Genomic DNA, 16,688 nt, shown 5'->3' on the forward strand with positions numbered 1-16,688 from the left:
GACTCTTAACACTAGTAACCCAGCAGGACTCTAAACACTAGTAACCCAGCAGGACTCTGAACACTAGTAACCCAGCAGGACTCTTAACACTAGTAACGCAGCAGGACTCTAAACACTAGTAACCCAGCAGGACTCTTAACACTAGTAACCCAGCAGGACTCTAAACACTAGTACCCCAGCAGGACTCTGAACACTAGTAACCCAGCAGGACTCTAAACACTAGTAACCCAGCAGGACGCTGAACACTAGTAACCCAGCAGGACTCTAAACACTAGTAACCCAGCAGGACTCTTAACACTAGTATCCCAGCAGGACTCTGAACACTAGTAACCCAGCAGGACTCTAAACACTAGTAACCCAGCAGGACTCTAAACACTAGTAACCCAGCAGGACTCTTAACACTAGTAACCCAGCAGGACTCTTAACACTAGTAACCCAACAGGACTCTAAACACTAGTAACCCAGCAGGACTCTTAACATTAGTAACCCAGCAGGACTCTAAACACTAGTAATGCAGCAGGACTCTTAACACTAGTAACCCAGCAGGACTCTAAACACTAGTAACCCAGCAGGACTCTTAACACTAGTAACCCAGCAGGACTCTGAACACTAGTAACCCAGCAGGACTCTAAACACTAGTAACCCAGCAGGACTCTTAACACTAGTAACCCAGCAGGACTCTTAACACTAGTAACCCAGCAGGACTCTTAACACTAGTAACCCAGCAGGACTCTGAACACTAGTAACCCAGCAGGACTCTAAACACTAGTAACCCGGCAGGACTCTTAACACTAGTACCCCAGCAGGACTCTAAACACTAGTAACCCAGCAGGACTCTAAACACTAGTAACCCAGCAGGACTCTAAACACTAGTAACCCAGCAGGACTCTTAACACTAGTAACCCAGCAGGACTCTAAACACTAGTACCCCAGCAGGACTCTGAACACTAGTAACCCAGCAGGACTCTAAACACTAGTAACCCAGCAGGACTCTGAACACTAGTAACCCAGCAGGACTCTAAACACTAGTAACCCAGCAGGACGCTGAACACTAGTAACCCAGCAGGACTCTAAACACTAGTAACCCAGCAGGACTCTTAACACTAGTATCCCAGCAGGACTCTGAACACTAGTAACCCAGCAGGACTCTAAACACTAGTAACCCAGCAGGACTCTAAACACTAGTAACCCAGCAGGACTCTAAACACTAGTAACCCAGCAGGACTCTAAACACTAGTAACGCAGCAGGACTCTTAACACTAGTAACCCAGCAGGACTCTTAACACTAGTAACCCAGCAGGACTCTGAACACTAGTAACCCAGCAGGACTCTAAACACTAGTAACCCAGCAGGACTCCTAACACTAGTACCCCAGCAGGACTCTGAACACTAGTAACCCAGCAGGACTCTAAACACTAGTAACCCAGCAGGACGCTGAACACTAGTAACCCAGCAGGACTCTAAACACTAGTAACCCAGCAGGACTCTTAACACTAGTATCCCAGCAGGACTCTGAACACTAGTAACCCAGCAGGACTCTAAACACTAGTAACCCAGCAGGACTCTTAACACTAGTAACCCAGCAGGACTCTAAACACTAGTAACCCGGCAGGACTCTTAACACTAGTACCCCAGCAGGACTCTAAACACTAGTAACCCAGCAGGACTCTAAACACTAGTAACCCAGCAGGACTCTTAACACTAGTAACCCAGCAGGACTCTAAACACTAGTACCCCAGCAGGACTCTGAACACTAGTAACCCAGCAGGACTCTAAACACTAGTAACCCAGCAGGACTCTGAACACTAGTAACCCAGCAGGACTCTAAACACTAGTAACCCAGCAGGACGCTGAACACTAGTAACCCAGCAGGACTCTAAACACTAGTAACCCAGCAGGACTCTTAACACTAGTATCCCAGCAGGACTCTGAACACTAGTAACCCAGCAGGACTCTAAACACTAGTAACCCAGCAGGACTCTAAACACTAGTAACCCAGCAGGACTCTAAACACTAGTAACCCAGCAGGACTCTAAACACTAGTAACCCAGCAGGACTCTAAACACTAGTAACGCAGCAGGACTCTTAACACTAGTAACCCAGCAGGACTCTTAACACTAGTAACCCAGCAGGACTCTGAACACTAGTAACCCAGCAGGACTCTAAACACTAGTAACCCAGCAGGACTCTTAACACTAGTACCCCAGCAGGACTCTGAACACTAGTAACCCAGCAGGACTCTAAACACTAGTAACCCAGCAGGACGCTGAACACTAGTAACCCAGCAGGACTCTAAACACTAGTAACCCAGCAGGACTCTTAACACTAGTATCCCAGCAGGACTCTGAACACTAGTAACCCAGCAGGACTCTAAACACTAGTAACCCAGCAGGACTCTTAACACTAGTAACCCAGCAGGACTCTTAACACTAGTAACCCAGCAGGACTCTAAACACTAGTAACCCAGCAGGACTCTTAACATTAGTAACCCAGCAGGACTCTAAACACTAGTAACGCAGCAGGACTCTTAACACTAGTAACCCAGCAGGACTCTAAACACTAGTAACCCAGCAGGACTCTTAACACTAGTAACCCAGCAGGACTCTGAACACTAGTAACCCAGCAGGACTCTAAACACTAGTAACCCAGCAGGACTCTGAACACTAGTAACCCAGCAGGACTCTGAACACTAGTAACCCAGCAGGACTCTAAACACTAGTAACCCAGCAAGACTCTAAACACTAGTAACCCAGCAGGACTCTAAACACTAGTAACCCAGCAGGACTCTGAACACTAGTAACCCAGCAGGACTCTAAACACTAGTAACCCAGCAGGACTCTAAACACTAGTAACCCAGCAGGACTCTGAACACTAGTAACCCAGCAGGACTCTGAACACTAGTAACCCAGCAGGACTCTTAACACTAGTAACCCAGCAGGACTCTAAACACTAGTAACCCAGCAGGACTCTTAACACTAGTAACCCAGCAGGACTCTGAACACTAGTAACCCAGCAGGACTCTTAACACTAGTATCCCAGCAGGACTCTGAACACTAGTAACCCAGCAGGACTCTAAACACTAGTAACCCAGCAGGACTCTTAACACTAGTAACCCAGCAGGACTCTAAACACTAGTAACCCGGCAGGACTCTTAACACTAGTACCCCAGCAGGACTCTAAACACTAGTAACCCAGCAGGACTCTAAACACTAGTAACCCAGCAGGACTCTTAACACTAGTAACCCAGCAGGACTCTAAACACTAGTACCCCAGCAGGACTCTGAACACTAGTAACCCAGCAGGACTCTAAACACTAGTAACCCAGCAGGACTCTGAACACTAGTAACCCAGCAGGACTCTAAACACTAGTAACCCAGCAGGACGCTGAACACTAGTAACCCAGCAGGACTCTAAACACTAGTAACCCAGCAGGACTCTTAACACTAGTATCCCAGCAGGACTCTGAACACTAGTAACCCAGCAGGACTCTGAACACTAGTAACCCAGCAGGACTCTAAACACTAGTAACCCAGCAGGACTCTAAACACTAGTAACCCAGCAGGACTCTAAACACTAGTAACCCAGCAGGACTCTAAACACTAGTAACGCAGCAGGACTCTTAACACTAGTAACCCAGCAGGACTCTTAACACTAGTAACCCAGCAGGACTCTGAACACTAGTAACCCAGCAGGACTCTAAACACTAGTAACCCAGCAGGACTCTTAACACTAGTACCCCAGCAGGACTCTGAACACTAGTAACCCAGCAGGACTCTAAACACTAGTAACCCAGCAGGACGCTGAACACTAGTAACCCAGCAGGACTCTAAACACTAGTAACCCAGCAGGACTCTTAACACTAGTATCCCAGCAGGACTCTGAACACTAGTAACCCAGCAGGACTCTAAACACTAGTAACCCAGCAGGACTCTTAACACTAGTAACCCAGCAGGACTCTTAACACTAGTAACCCAGCAGGACTCTAAACACTAGTAACCCAGCAGGACTCTTAACATTAGTAACCCAGCAGGACTCTAAACACTAGTAACGCAGCAGGACTCTTAACACTAGTAACCCAGCAGGACTCTAAACACTAGTAACCCAGCAGGACTCTTAACACTAGTAACCCAGCAGGACTCTGAACACTAGTAACCCAGCAGGACTCTAAACACTAGTAACCCAGCAGGACTCTGAACACTAGTAACCCAGCAGGACTCTGAACACTAGTAACCCAGCAGGACTCTAAACACTAGTAACCCAGCAAGACTCTAAACACTAGTAACCCAGCAGGACTCTAAACACTAGTAACCCAGCAGGACTCTGAACACTAGTAACCCAGCAGGACTCTAAACACTAGTAACCCAGCAGGACTCTAAACACTAGTAACCCAGCAGGACTCTGAACACTAGTAACCCAGCAGGACTCTGAACACTAGTAACCCAGCAGGACTCTTAACACTAGTAACCCAGCAGGACTCTAAACACTAGTAACCCAGCAGGACTCTTAACACTAGTAACCCAGCAGGACTCTGAACACTAGTAACCCAGCAGGACTCTTAACACTAGTAACCCAGCAGGACTCTTAACACTAGTAACCCAGCAGGACTCTGAACACTAGTAACCCAGCAGGACTCTTAACACTAGTAACCCAGCAGAACTCTGAACACTAGTAACCCAGCAGGACTCTTAACACTAGTAACCCAGCAGGACTCTAAACACTAGTAACGCAGCAGGACTCTAAACACTAGTACCCCAGCAGGACTCTGAACACTAGTAACCCAGCAGGACTCTAAACACTAGTAACCCAGCAGGACTCTTAACACTAGTAACCCAGCAGGACTCTGAACACTAGTAACCCAGCAGGACTCTAAACACTAGTAACCCAGCAGGACGCTGAACACTAGTAACCCAGCAGGACTCTAAACACTAGTAACCCAGCAGGACGCTGAACACTAGTAACCCAGCAGGACTCTAAACACTAGTAACCCAGCAGGACTCTAAACACTAGTAACCCAGCAGGACTCTGAACACTAGTAACCCAGCAGGACTTTAAACACTAATAACCCAGCAGGACTCTGAACACTAGTAACCCAGCAGGACTTTAAACACTAGTAACCCAGCAGGACTCTAAACACTAGTAACCCAGCAGGACTCTTAACACTAGTATCCCAGCAGGACTCTGAACACTAGTAACCCAGCAGGACTCTAAACACTAGTAACCCAGCAGGACTCTTAACACTAGTAACCCAGCAGGACTCTTAACACTAGTAACCCAGCAGGACTCTAAACACTAGTAACCCAGCAGGACTCTTAACATTAGTAACCCAGCAGGACTCTAAACACTAGTAACGCAGCAGGACTCTTAACACTAGTAACCCAGCAGGACTCTAAACACTAGTAACCCAGCAGGACTCTTAACACTAGTAACCCAGCAGGACTCTGAACACTAGTAACCCAGCAGGACTCTAAACACTAGTAACCCAGCAGGACTCTGAACACTAGTAACCCAGCAGGACTCTGAACACTAGTAACCCAGCAGGACTCTTAACACTAGTAACCCAGCAGAACTCTGAACACTAGTAACCCAGCAGGACTCTTAACACTAGTAACCCAGCAGGACTCTAAACACTAGTAACCTAGCTGGACTCTAAACACTAGTAACCCAGCAGGACGCTGAACACTAGTAACCCAGCAGGACTCTGAACACTAGTAACCCAGCAGGACTCTAAACACTAGTAACCCAGCAGGACTCTGAACACTAGTAACCCAGCAGGACTCTGAACACTAGTAACCCAGCAGGACTCTTAACACTAGTAACCCAGCAGAACTCTGAACACTAGTAACCCAGCAGGACTCTAAACACTAGTAACCCAGCAGGACGCTGAACACTAGTAACCCAGCTGGACTCTAAACACTAGTAACCCAGCAGGACGCTGAACACTAGTAACCCAGCAGGACTCTAAACACTAGTAACCCAGCAGGACTCTAAACACTAGTAACCCAGCAGGACTCTGAACACTAGTAACCCAGCAGGACTTTAAACACTAGTAACCCAGCAGGACTCTGAACACTAGTAACCCAGCAGGACTCTAAACACTAGTAACCCAACAGGACTCTAAACACTAGTAACCCAGCAGGACTCATAACACTAGTAACCCAGCAGGACAGAACCCCTAACCCTCATGCTTCTTTAGCGGTGGCTGTCAACAATAGTCAACAATAGTGTCGTCACAGTGGTCATAACCCCCCTCACCACAGTACTGTCATGCCAGTGTATTAGTCAGTGCCATCGTCATGCTACGAGCTGTCACCCCCCACCCCCTCACCCCACAGTACTGTCATGCCACGGTGCCATCGTCACGCTACGAGCTGTCACCCCCCACCCCCCTCACCCCACAGTACTGTCATGCCACGGTGCCATCGTCACGCTACGAGCTGTCACCCCCCCCACCCCACAGTACTGTCATGCCACGGTGCCATCGCCGTGCTACGAGCTGTCATAACGACCCCTGCCGCCCAGCAGGTGCTGCCTGTGAAATCAGACAGAGTATTGAATTATTGTGTCAAAGTGGACGCAACACACTTGGTACTGTCATCTCGCACAGTGTTACCACGTCGCTGTCATGCTGTGAGCTGGCATATGGTAGCCAGGCTAATCACGCGGTGTTGTACTGTCACATCGTCTCCACCCTTTGTCAGAAGAACATGAATGTCTGTACACAAAGAAATAAAGGGGAGGATTTCAAAACTCCGGGAACATGCACTTCTTCCATTCTAAAGAGATAAGCAAGGTTCATGAACTGTTTTCCATACACTTCTTCCATTCTAGTTTCTTCCTAAATCTCAGGCCTCTGTTTGTTATCCCTGATCCCTGAAGTCAGAGTAGTCTCCTGAGCAGGTGTTTAACCACACCAGGTCTCTGTTTGAACCATTTGAACCAGGCTCTTATTTAAATCTGATCCTAACACATCAAAGCAAGGTGATGCTCCTCCTCTCCTCCCCTCCTTCTGTCCTCCCCTCCTTCTCTCCTCCTGTCCTTCTCTCCTCCTGTCCTTCTCTCCTCCCCTCCTTCTCTCCTCCTGTCCTTCTCTCCTCCTGTCCTTCTCTCCTCCTGTCCTCCTCTCCTCCTGTCCTCCTCTCCTCCTGTCCTTCTCTCCTCCTGTCCTTCTCTCCTCCTGTCCTCCTCTCCTCCTGTCCTCCTCTCCTCCTGTCCTTCTCTCCTCCTGTCCTCCTCTCCTCCTGTCCTTCTCTCCTCCTGTCCTCCTCTCCTCCTGTCCTCCTCTCCTCCTGTCCTTCTCTCCTCCTGTCCTTCTCTCCTCCTGTCCTTCTCTCCTCCTGTCCTCCTCTCCTCCCCTCCTTCTCTCCTCCTGTCCTCCTCTCCTCCTGTCCTCCCCTCCTCCTGTCCTTCTCTCCTCCTGTCCTTCTCTCCTCCTGTCCTCCTCTCCTCCTGTCCTCCTCTCCTCCTGTCCTTCTCTCCTCCTGTCCTTCTCTCCTCCTGTCCTCCTCTCCTCCTGTCCTCCTCTCCTCCTGTCCTTCTCTCCTCCTGTCCTCCTGTCCTCCTCTCCTCCTGTCCTCCTCTCCTCCTCTCCTCCTGTCCTCCTCTCCTCCTGTCCTCCTCTCCTCCTGTCCTCCTCTCCTCCCCTCCTTCTCTCCTCCTGTCCTCCTCTCCTCCTGTCCTCCTCTCCTCCCCTCCTTCTCTCCTCCTGTCCTTCTCTCCTCCTGTCCTCCTCTCCTCCTGTCCTCCTGTCCTCCTCTCCTCCTGTCCTTCTCTCCTCCTGTCCTCCTCGTTTCCTGTCCTCCTCTCCGGTCCACTCTGGGCTCAAGTGGTGTTTGTTTAGCTGTGGTAAACATCTGACAACCTCAAAGCTCAGAAAAGACAAAACCAGAACAGACCAGAACAGACCAGACCAGACCAGACCAGACCAGAACCGATCAGAACAGACCAGAACAGACCAGAACAGACCAGACCAGACCAGAACAGACCAGAACAGACCAGACCAGAACCGATCAGAACAGACCAGAACAGACCAGAACATAACAGACCAGAACAGACCAGACCAGAACAGACCAGAACAAACCAAAACAGACCAGAACAGACCAGAACAGACCAGAACAGACCAGACCAGAACCGACCAGAACAGACCAGAACAGACCAGAACAGAACAGACCAGACCAGAACAGACCAGAGCAGACCAGAACAGAACAGACCAGAACAGACCAGACCAGGACGGATCACTAAAGAGCGAAACACTCTCTGGCTCTGCGGGACCATCTGCCATCCCTTTCATAATTAAAACCATTAGAAGACCTTGATGTTTTCGCTCTTTCAGAAACATGCCTAACTGTGTTTATTACATCACAGACTGCCCGTGTATATTACATCACAGACTGCCTGTGTATATTACATCACAGACTGCCTGTGTTTGTTACATCACAGACTGCCCGTGTATATTACATCACAGAATGCCTGTGTATATTACATCACAGACTGCCTGTGTATATTACATCACAGACTGCCTGTGTATATTACATCATAGACTGCCTGTGTATATTACATCACAGACTGCCTGTGTATATTACATCACAGACTGCCTGTGTATATTACATCATAGACTGCCTGTGTATATTACATCACAGACTGCCTGTGTATATTTTTACATCACAGACTGCCTGTGTTTGTTACATCACAGACTGCCCGTGTATATTACATCACAGACTGCCTGTGTATATTACATCACAGACTGCCTGTGTATATTACATCACAGACTGCCTGTGTATATTACATCACAGACTGCCTGTATATATTACATCACAGACTGCCTGTGTATATTTTTACATCACAGACTGCCCGTGTATATTACATCACAGACTGCCTGTGTATATTACATCACAGACCGCTGCGCTCCAGCAGGTATATTTCACTAGTCATCCCCAAAGCCAACTCCTCCTTTGGCTGCCTTTCCTTCCAATTCTCTGCTGCCAATGAATGGAACGAATTGCAAAAATCACTGAAGCTGGAGTCTTTACATCTCCCTCACTAACTTTAAGTATCAGCTGTCAGAAAAGCTTACTGATCATTGTACCTGTTCACAGCCCATCTGTAAATAGCACATCTGCAAATAGCCCACCCAACTACCTCATCCCCATATGGTTATTTATTGTTTTGCTCTTTTGCACCCCAGTATCTCTACTTGCACATACACCTTCTCCACATCTATCACTCCAGTGTTTAATTGCTAAATTGTAATTATTTTGCCACTATGGCCTATTTATTGCCTCACCTCCCTAATCTTACTACATTTGCACACACTGTATATAGACTTTCCTATTGTGTTATTGACTGTACGCTTGTTTATTCCATGTGTAACTCTGTGTTGTTGTTTGTGTCGCACTGCTTTGCTTTATCTTGGCCAGGTCGCAGTTGTAAATGAGAACTTGTTCTCAACTGGCCTACCTGGTTATATAAAGGTGTTTTCAACTGGCCTACCTGGTTAAATAAAGGTGTTCTCAACTGGCCTACCTGGTTAAATAAAGGTGTTCTCAACTGGCCTACCTGGTTAAATAAAGGTGTTCTCAACTGGCCTACCTGGTTAAATAAAGGTGTTCTCAACTGGCCTACCTGGTTAAATAAAGGTGTTCTCAACTGGCCTACCTGGTTAAATAAAGGTGTTCTCAACTGGCCTACCTGGTTAAATAAAGGTGTTCTCAACTAGCCTACCTGGTTAAATAAAGGTGTTCTCAACTGGCCTCCCTGGTTAAATAAAGGTGTTCTCAACTGGCCTCCCTGGTTAAATAAAGGTGTTCTCAACTGGCCTCCCTGGTTAAATAAAGGTGTTCTCAACTGGCCTCCCTGGTTAAATAAAGGTGAAATAAAATAAAATGTAAAAAAACAAAATGGGGAATGCTTCACTGTTAGCTGAAATGTCAGAGCACATACATTGAACTGGGAGAGTTGCTGAGCTATCAGAATACTGTAGAAGGTACAGCCTACTGTCTACACACTGCTGTACCTAAGGAACAGGAGTCCTACTGTCTACACACTGCTGTACCTAAGGAACAGGAGTCCTACTGTCTACACACTGCTGTACCTAAGGAACAGGAGTCCTACTGTTAAATAAAGGTGAAATAACTACACACTGCTGTACCTAAGGAACAGGAGTCCTACTGTCTACACACTGCTGTACCTAAGGAACAGGAGTCCTACTGTCTACACACTGCTGTACCTAAGGAACAGGAGTCCTACTGTCTACACACTGCTGTACCTAAGGAACAGGAGTCCTACTGTCTACACACTGCTGTACCTAAGGAACAGGAGTCCTACTGTCTACACGCTGCTGTACCTAAGGAACAGGAGTCCTACTGTCTACACACTGCTGTACCTAAGGAACAGGAGTCCTACTGTCTACACGCTGCTGTACCTAAGGAACAGGAGTCCTACTGTCTACACACTGCTGTACCTAAGGAACAGGAGTCCTACTGTCTACACACTGCTGTACCTAAGGAACAGGAGTCCTACTGTCTACACACTGCTGTACCTAAGGAACAGGAGTCCTACTGTCTACACACTGCTGTACCTAAGGAACAGGAGTCCTACTGTCTACACACTGCTGTACCTAAGGAACAGGAGTCCTACTGTCTACACACTGCTGTACCTAAGGAACAGGAGTCCTACTGTCTACACACTGCTGTACCTAAGGAACAGGAGTCCTACTGTCTACACACTGCTGTACCTAAGGAACAGGAGTCCTACTGTCTACACACTGCTGTACCTAAGGTACAGGAGTCATTGGAACAGTACAGCAAAACAATAAGAAATTACTTATTTATTTACCCCACACCCAAACAGATCGTAGTGCGTTTGTCAATAATCCATAAAGACCTCTATGTGTTGAAGGACACCCCGAGAGCTGAAAGCTAGTTAGTGCATTAGGCCGTGCATGCCTGGTTCTCTTCGTTCAGGAGAATCATGGATACTTCTCTGTGTGTGTCTCCCCCTACACCACAATCTATCCCTCTCCTTTCTCTCTTTGTCCCCTTTCCACTCCGTATCTTAAGAGTTACAGCTGAGCCAGTTATTTAGACCAATCATGGCTTGGAAGAAAAACAAGGGATTTAAAAAAAGACAAAAAAAAAGAGCTGAAAATATCCACTGCAATTCAACAAGCTAATTCTGTAGGTATCAGCCAATCAGAGACTGGTGTCTTCATGTTACAATGAGCAGCTATGTTCCATGGTGATCTGGATAGGAAGGAACGCCATTGGAGGGGCTCAGACTGAGGGCGCTGATGCTAATCCAGGATTGGCTGAGACTGTAATAATAGGTTTCCTACACGTTTAGTTATCTGTTATCTGACACCAATGCTCTGTCTCACCTGGCGACCACTAGTGGACTGTTGGTCTTGACGGATGGTGAGGGTTGTGTACGAGCTCCCTCCATCCTGCTGCTCACAGGCTGCCTCAGCTCTCAGCTCTTTCGAGAGTTACTCAGTCAGTCAGTCAGTATGTCATAGTCTCTGTGATGTTTTAAGCTGTGTACCTCTGAAGCTCTATAATGGGGCTTTAGGCTCTAGCTTCAATGGAAATGGTTAAAGTGCTCCTGTTTAACATCAGCTTGCAGGGTTGTGGGTGGGGAAGAAATAGGGGAGAGTTTAACAACCCCAGCCCCTTCTCTGTTTGTGGTAATGAACTTTTACCTTGGGGGAGGGGGGAAAGAGGGCGAGAGAGATTGGGAGGGAGGGAGGGAGGGAGGGAAGAAAGCTGCTTCTAGCTCCCTGCATCCTTGCTCGCTGTGTTTGTGTAACCCTCTCTCTTTCTCTGCCTCCTAATTGTGTCCCGCGGGCCCCCAGCCTCTCAACCTCAGTGTTCACAGCCTTTCCTGTATCTCACAGTTATCCTCCCCTCTCCCTCCCCCTAACCCCCTCCAACCCTACCCCCTTCAGCCTGATCCAACAGTGGTCCTTACACCTCTCCCTCCTCTCTCCCTCCCCTCTCCCTCTCTCCCTCCCTGCCGCCTCCAACTCTACCTCCTTCAACCTGATCCAACAGTGGTCCTTACACCTCTCCCTCCTCTCTCCCTCCCCTCTACCTCTCTCCCTCCCTGCCGCCTCCAACTCTTACCTCCTTCAGCCAATCCGATAGTGATCCCCCTCCCTCTCTCCCCTCCCCCTCCCTCCCTCTCCCCCCCTCCCTCCCTCCCTCCCTCCCTTACCCCTCCCCCCCCTCTCCCTCCAATTCTCCCCCCTCCCCCCTTCAGCCCAATCCGACCCTGATCCCCCCTCCCTCCCTCCCCCCTCCCCCCTCCCTCCCTCCCTCCCCTCCCTCCCTCCCTCCCTCCCTCCCTCCCTCCCTCTCTTTAATCACTCTACTTCAAAGATTTACTGTTGTTATGATGCCCACCCTTCTCTCCTCTCTCTCCTCAGAGACACAGCCTGGGTTAGGGTTAGCCTGAGGGTTTCATGGGAAGTGGGATAGAGTTGGAGAAAGAGTGGAATGGCAGGAGGGACGCAGTAACAGGAGTGGAGGAGAGAGGGGGATGTAGTGAAAGACAGGGAGGAGAGAGGGGGATGTAGTGAAAGACAGGGAGGAGAGAGGGGGATGTAGTGAAAGACAGGGAGGAGAGAGGGGGATGTAGTGAAGGACAGGGAGGAGAAAGACAGGGAGGAGAGGGGATGTAGTGAAAGACAGGGAGGAGAGAGGGGGATGTAGTGAAAGACAGGGAGGAGAGAGGGGGGATGTAGTGAAAGACAGGGAGGAGAGAGGGGGATGTAGTGAAAGACAGGGAGGAGAGAGGGGGATGTAGTGAAAGACAGGGAGGAGAGAGGGGGATGTAGTGAAAGACAGGGAGGAGAGAGGGGGATGTAGTGAAAGACAGGGAGGAGAGAGGGGGATGTAGTGAAAGACAGGGAGGAGAGAGGGGGATGTAGTGAAAGACAGGGAGGAGAGAGGGGGATGTAGTGAAAGACAGGGAGGAGAGAGGGGGATGTAGTGAAAGACAGGGAGGAGAGAGGGGGATGTAGTGAAAGACAGGGAGGAGAGAGGGGGATGTAGTGAAAGACAGGGAGGAGAGAGGGGGATGTAGTGAAAGACAGGGAGGAGAGAGGGGGATGTAGTGAAAGACAGGGGGAGAGAGGGGGATGAGGGGGATGTAGGGGGTGAAAGACAGGGAGGAGAGAGGGGGTGTAGTGAAAGACAGGGAGGAGAGAGGGGGATGTAGTGAAAGACAGGGAGGAGAGAGGGGGATGTAGTGAAAGACAGGGAGGAGAGAGGGGGATGTAGTGAAAGACAGGGAGGAGAGAGGGGTAAAAGAAAAACACCAACAAGTAGCTGACGGCTGGCCTTTGTAACCGTCGTGTGACACATCTGGTGTAATTAAAACAAGCCAGAAGGCAGATGTAGAAGATCATGACACCCCTCATCTGAAAGGCTTACAGGGCGATAAGGAAAAATCTGTGAGATCGCGGTCCCCTGAAAAGGCCTGGGGAGGGGGGTTACTTTGATGCTGATTGAAGTTGATGTGGCCTGCGTCCGTCCTTCTCTTTTCCAAGCTGGAGGCAGATATTAACCAGGTCTCTCCTGGCAACAGGTTCTTCTTGCAGGGGTTCTGACTTGGGCGATATATTGTATATACTGTATACTGTATTTTGAAATACTGACTGTCTGATTTTCAGGACCGTTTCGTTTTTTTTGCAGGGGGGGATCTGTATACCACCCTCAGAGGAACATGATGTCATCATTTGATGAGGTTAAATAACCAACTGCAGGTAGCTAGGTAGGCGTGGGCTGTTCATCGTCATGTCAGACTGCGTGTTCCAGCAGGTAGCTAGGTAGGCGTGGGCTGTTCATCGTCATGTCAGACTGCGTGTTCCTGGTGTAGATCCATTATAGAAGTCAGTCACGAATGAGGTCTCCGTAGATCAGGACACCAGCCTCTGGCCCAAATTGACCTTTGCACTTTGTGGAGATCTGAGAGGATTTGATTGGCATCTTTGATGACGACATCCTCTGTACTAGTGAGACTCGAGTCGCGAACCCAAGCGAGAATCTGTTGCCAGGAGAGACCTGGGCAATGTTAATTTCCATTTGCCTTCTTGCTTTGCAAAGGTGAGGGCCAAGGCCACGGCTTCAAGTCAGCTTCAATCAGCGTCAAAGTAACTCCCTCTCTTAACACATGGGATGTGTCCCAAATGGCACTCTAGTCCGTATTTAGTGTCCTACTTTTGCCCAGGGCCCATAGTGCACTATAGCGGATAGTGTACCATTCGGGACGAAGCCGTATCTCAGGCTTTCTATCGCCCCTCAAGACATTAGCACTGAGCAGACCGAGGACAGTGTAATGATTTCAATCAGAATCATTTAAGATGTGTGATTGAGTTGACTGAGTGACTCAGTGACTGGAATGAGAGCCTGAGAAAGAAACCTTTTTATTTTCTAAATAGTTACCCACAGATAGAGAGATAGAGAGAGACAGGGATATGCATCAACAGTAACCTTGGGAAAATCCTCTGCATTATCATTAACAGCGGACTCGAACATTTCCTCAATGTACAGAGCAAATGTCAAATTGGCTTTTTACCAAATTACCGTACAACAGACCATGTATTCACCCTGCACACCCTAATTGACAAACAAACAAACAAACCAAAACAAAGGCAAAGTCTTCTCATGCTTTGTTGATTTCAAAAAAGCCTTTGACTCAATTTGGCATGAGGGTCTGCTATACAAATTGATGGAAAGTGGTGTTGGGGGTAAAACATACGACATTATAAAATCCATGGACACAAACAACAAGTGTGCGGTTAAAGACAGGGATGCAGCTTAAGCCCCACCCTCTTCAACATATATATCAACGAATTGGCGCGGGCACTAAAACAGTCTGCAGCACCCAGCCTCACCCTACAAGAATCTTAAGTCAAATGTCTACTGTTTGCTGATGATCTGGTGCTTCTGTCACCAACCAAGGAGGGCCTACAGCAGCACCTAGATCTTCTGCACAGATTCTGTCAGACCTGAGTCTGCTCACCAACCAAGACTTCACAAAATGGGACAAACACCAAATTGAGACTCTGCATGCAGAATTCTGCAAAAATATCCTCCGTGTACAACGAAAAACACCAAATAATGCAGAGCAGAATTAGGCCGATACCCACTAATTATCAAAATCCAGAAAAAAGCCGTTAAATTCCACAACCACCTAAAAGGAAGCGATTCCCAAACCTTCCATAACAAAGCCATCACCGACAGAGAGATGAACCTGGAGAAGAGTCCCCTAAGCAAGCTGGTCCTGGGGCTCTGTTCACAAACACAAATACACCCTACAGAGCCCCAGGACAGCAGCACAATTAGACCCAACCAAATCATGAGAAAACAAAAAGATAATTACTTGACACATTGGAAAGAATTAACAAAAAAACTAGAATGCTATTTGGCCCTAAACAGAGAGTACACAGCGGCAGAATACCTGACCACTGTGACTGACCCAAAATTAAGGAAAGCTTTGACTATGTACAGACTCAGTGAGCATAGCCTTACTATTGAGAAAGGCCGCCGTAGGCAGACCTGGCTCTCAAGAGAAGACAGGCTATGTGCACACTGCCCACAAAATGAGGTGGAAACTGAGCTGCACTTCCTAACCTCCTGCCAAATGTATGACCATATTAGAGAGACATATTTCCCTCAGATTACACAGATCCACAAAGAATTCGAAAACAAATCCAATTTTGATAAACTCCCATATCTACTGGGTGAAATACCACAGTGTGCCATCACAGCAGCAAGATTTGTGAGCTGTTGCCACGAGAAAAGGGCAACCAGTGAAGAACAAACACCATTGTAAATACAACCCATATTTATGCTTATTTATTTTCCCTTATGTTCTTTAACCATTTGTACATTGTTACAACACTGTATATATTTAAATAATATGACATTTGTAATGTCTTTATTGTTTTGAAACTTCTGTATGTGTAATGTTTACAGTTCATTTTGATTATTTATTTCACTTTTGTATATTAAACATGTTAACACATGTTTCCCATGCCAATAAAGCCCCTTATTTATTTCACTTTTGTATATTAAACATGAGAGACATGTTGCCCATGCCAATAAAGCCCCTTGAAGAGAGAGAGGGAGAGAGAGAGAGAGAGAGAGAGAGAGAGAGAGAGAGAGAGAGAGAGAGAGAGAGAGGAGAGAGAGAGACATGGGGGGGGGCATCTTGCTGGGGGTGGGCAGGGGGGAGCCTGCACAAAAAAAAATTGGAATGGTGACATTTGCATGTCACGTCAATGATATCATGTCACCGTGTGGGACTGTGGGTCAATTAACCTTGTCGGAGTGGGCACCCTGATTCTAGTTTGTGAGCTTGGCAGGCTACTGCCTGGGAAGGTCTCCCACACAGGGGTTAGGGTGTTGAAGGGGGGGGGGGGTTCGCCCAGGGAGCCATACAAACTGGAAACGCCACTGAGTCCCGCTTCAGGTGTAGTTCGCTTGTCCAACAGCGAGTCAGTTGTCATCAACTGTCTCTTCCACTTCCTGTCTCACCTCTTGGTGTAATCTTCCCTTTCCTGTTTCCTGTCCCAGAAGGAAGTTGTCTCTCATCAGCTCACCAGTACCCCTGCTGCTTGCTGACCCCTGAACCTGTAGCCAGGGTTACTAGGGAGTGTTACTAGGGTACAGGAAGGCTACTGGGGTACA

General features: G+C 48.0%; 1 protein-coding gene and 1 long non-coding RNA gene across 2 annotated transcripts in view; one reads left to right on the forward strand and one right to left on the reverse strand.

Annotated features, from left to right (window-relative positions):
• LOC127908378 (tetraspanin-18-like) overlaps positions 1-16,688 on the forward strand; it is a 124,322-nt gene that overhangs the window by 56,694 nt on the left and 50,940 nt on the right. The window lies entirely within an intron of this gene.
• LOC127908405 (uncharacterized) lies at positions 9,902-10,864 on the reverse strand. Its single transcript, XR_008067103.1, has 3 exons — positions 10,418-10,864; positions 10,145-10,300; positions 9,902-10,087 (listed from the first exon to the last, which is right to left on the reverse strand). It is a non-coding gene; the product is annotated as an uncharacterized LOC127908405 (long non-coding RNA).

The sequence above is a fragment of the Oncorhynchus keta genome, chromosome 17, assembly GCF_023373465.1.
Source record: "Oncorhynchus keta strain PuntledgeMale-10-30-2019 chromosome 17, Oket_V2, whole genome shotgun sequence".
NCBI lineage: Eukaryota > Metazoa > Chordata > Actinopteri > Salmoniformes > Salmonidae > Oncorhynchus > Oncorhynchus keta.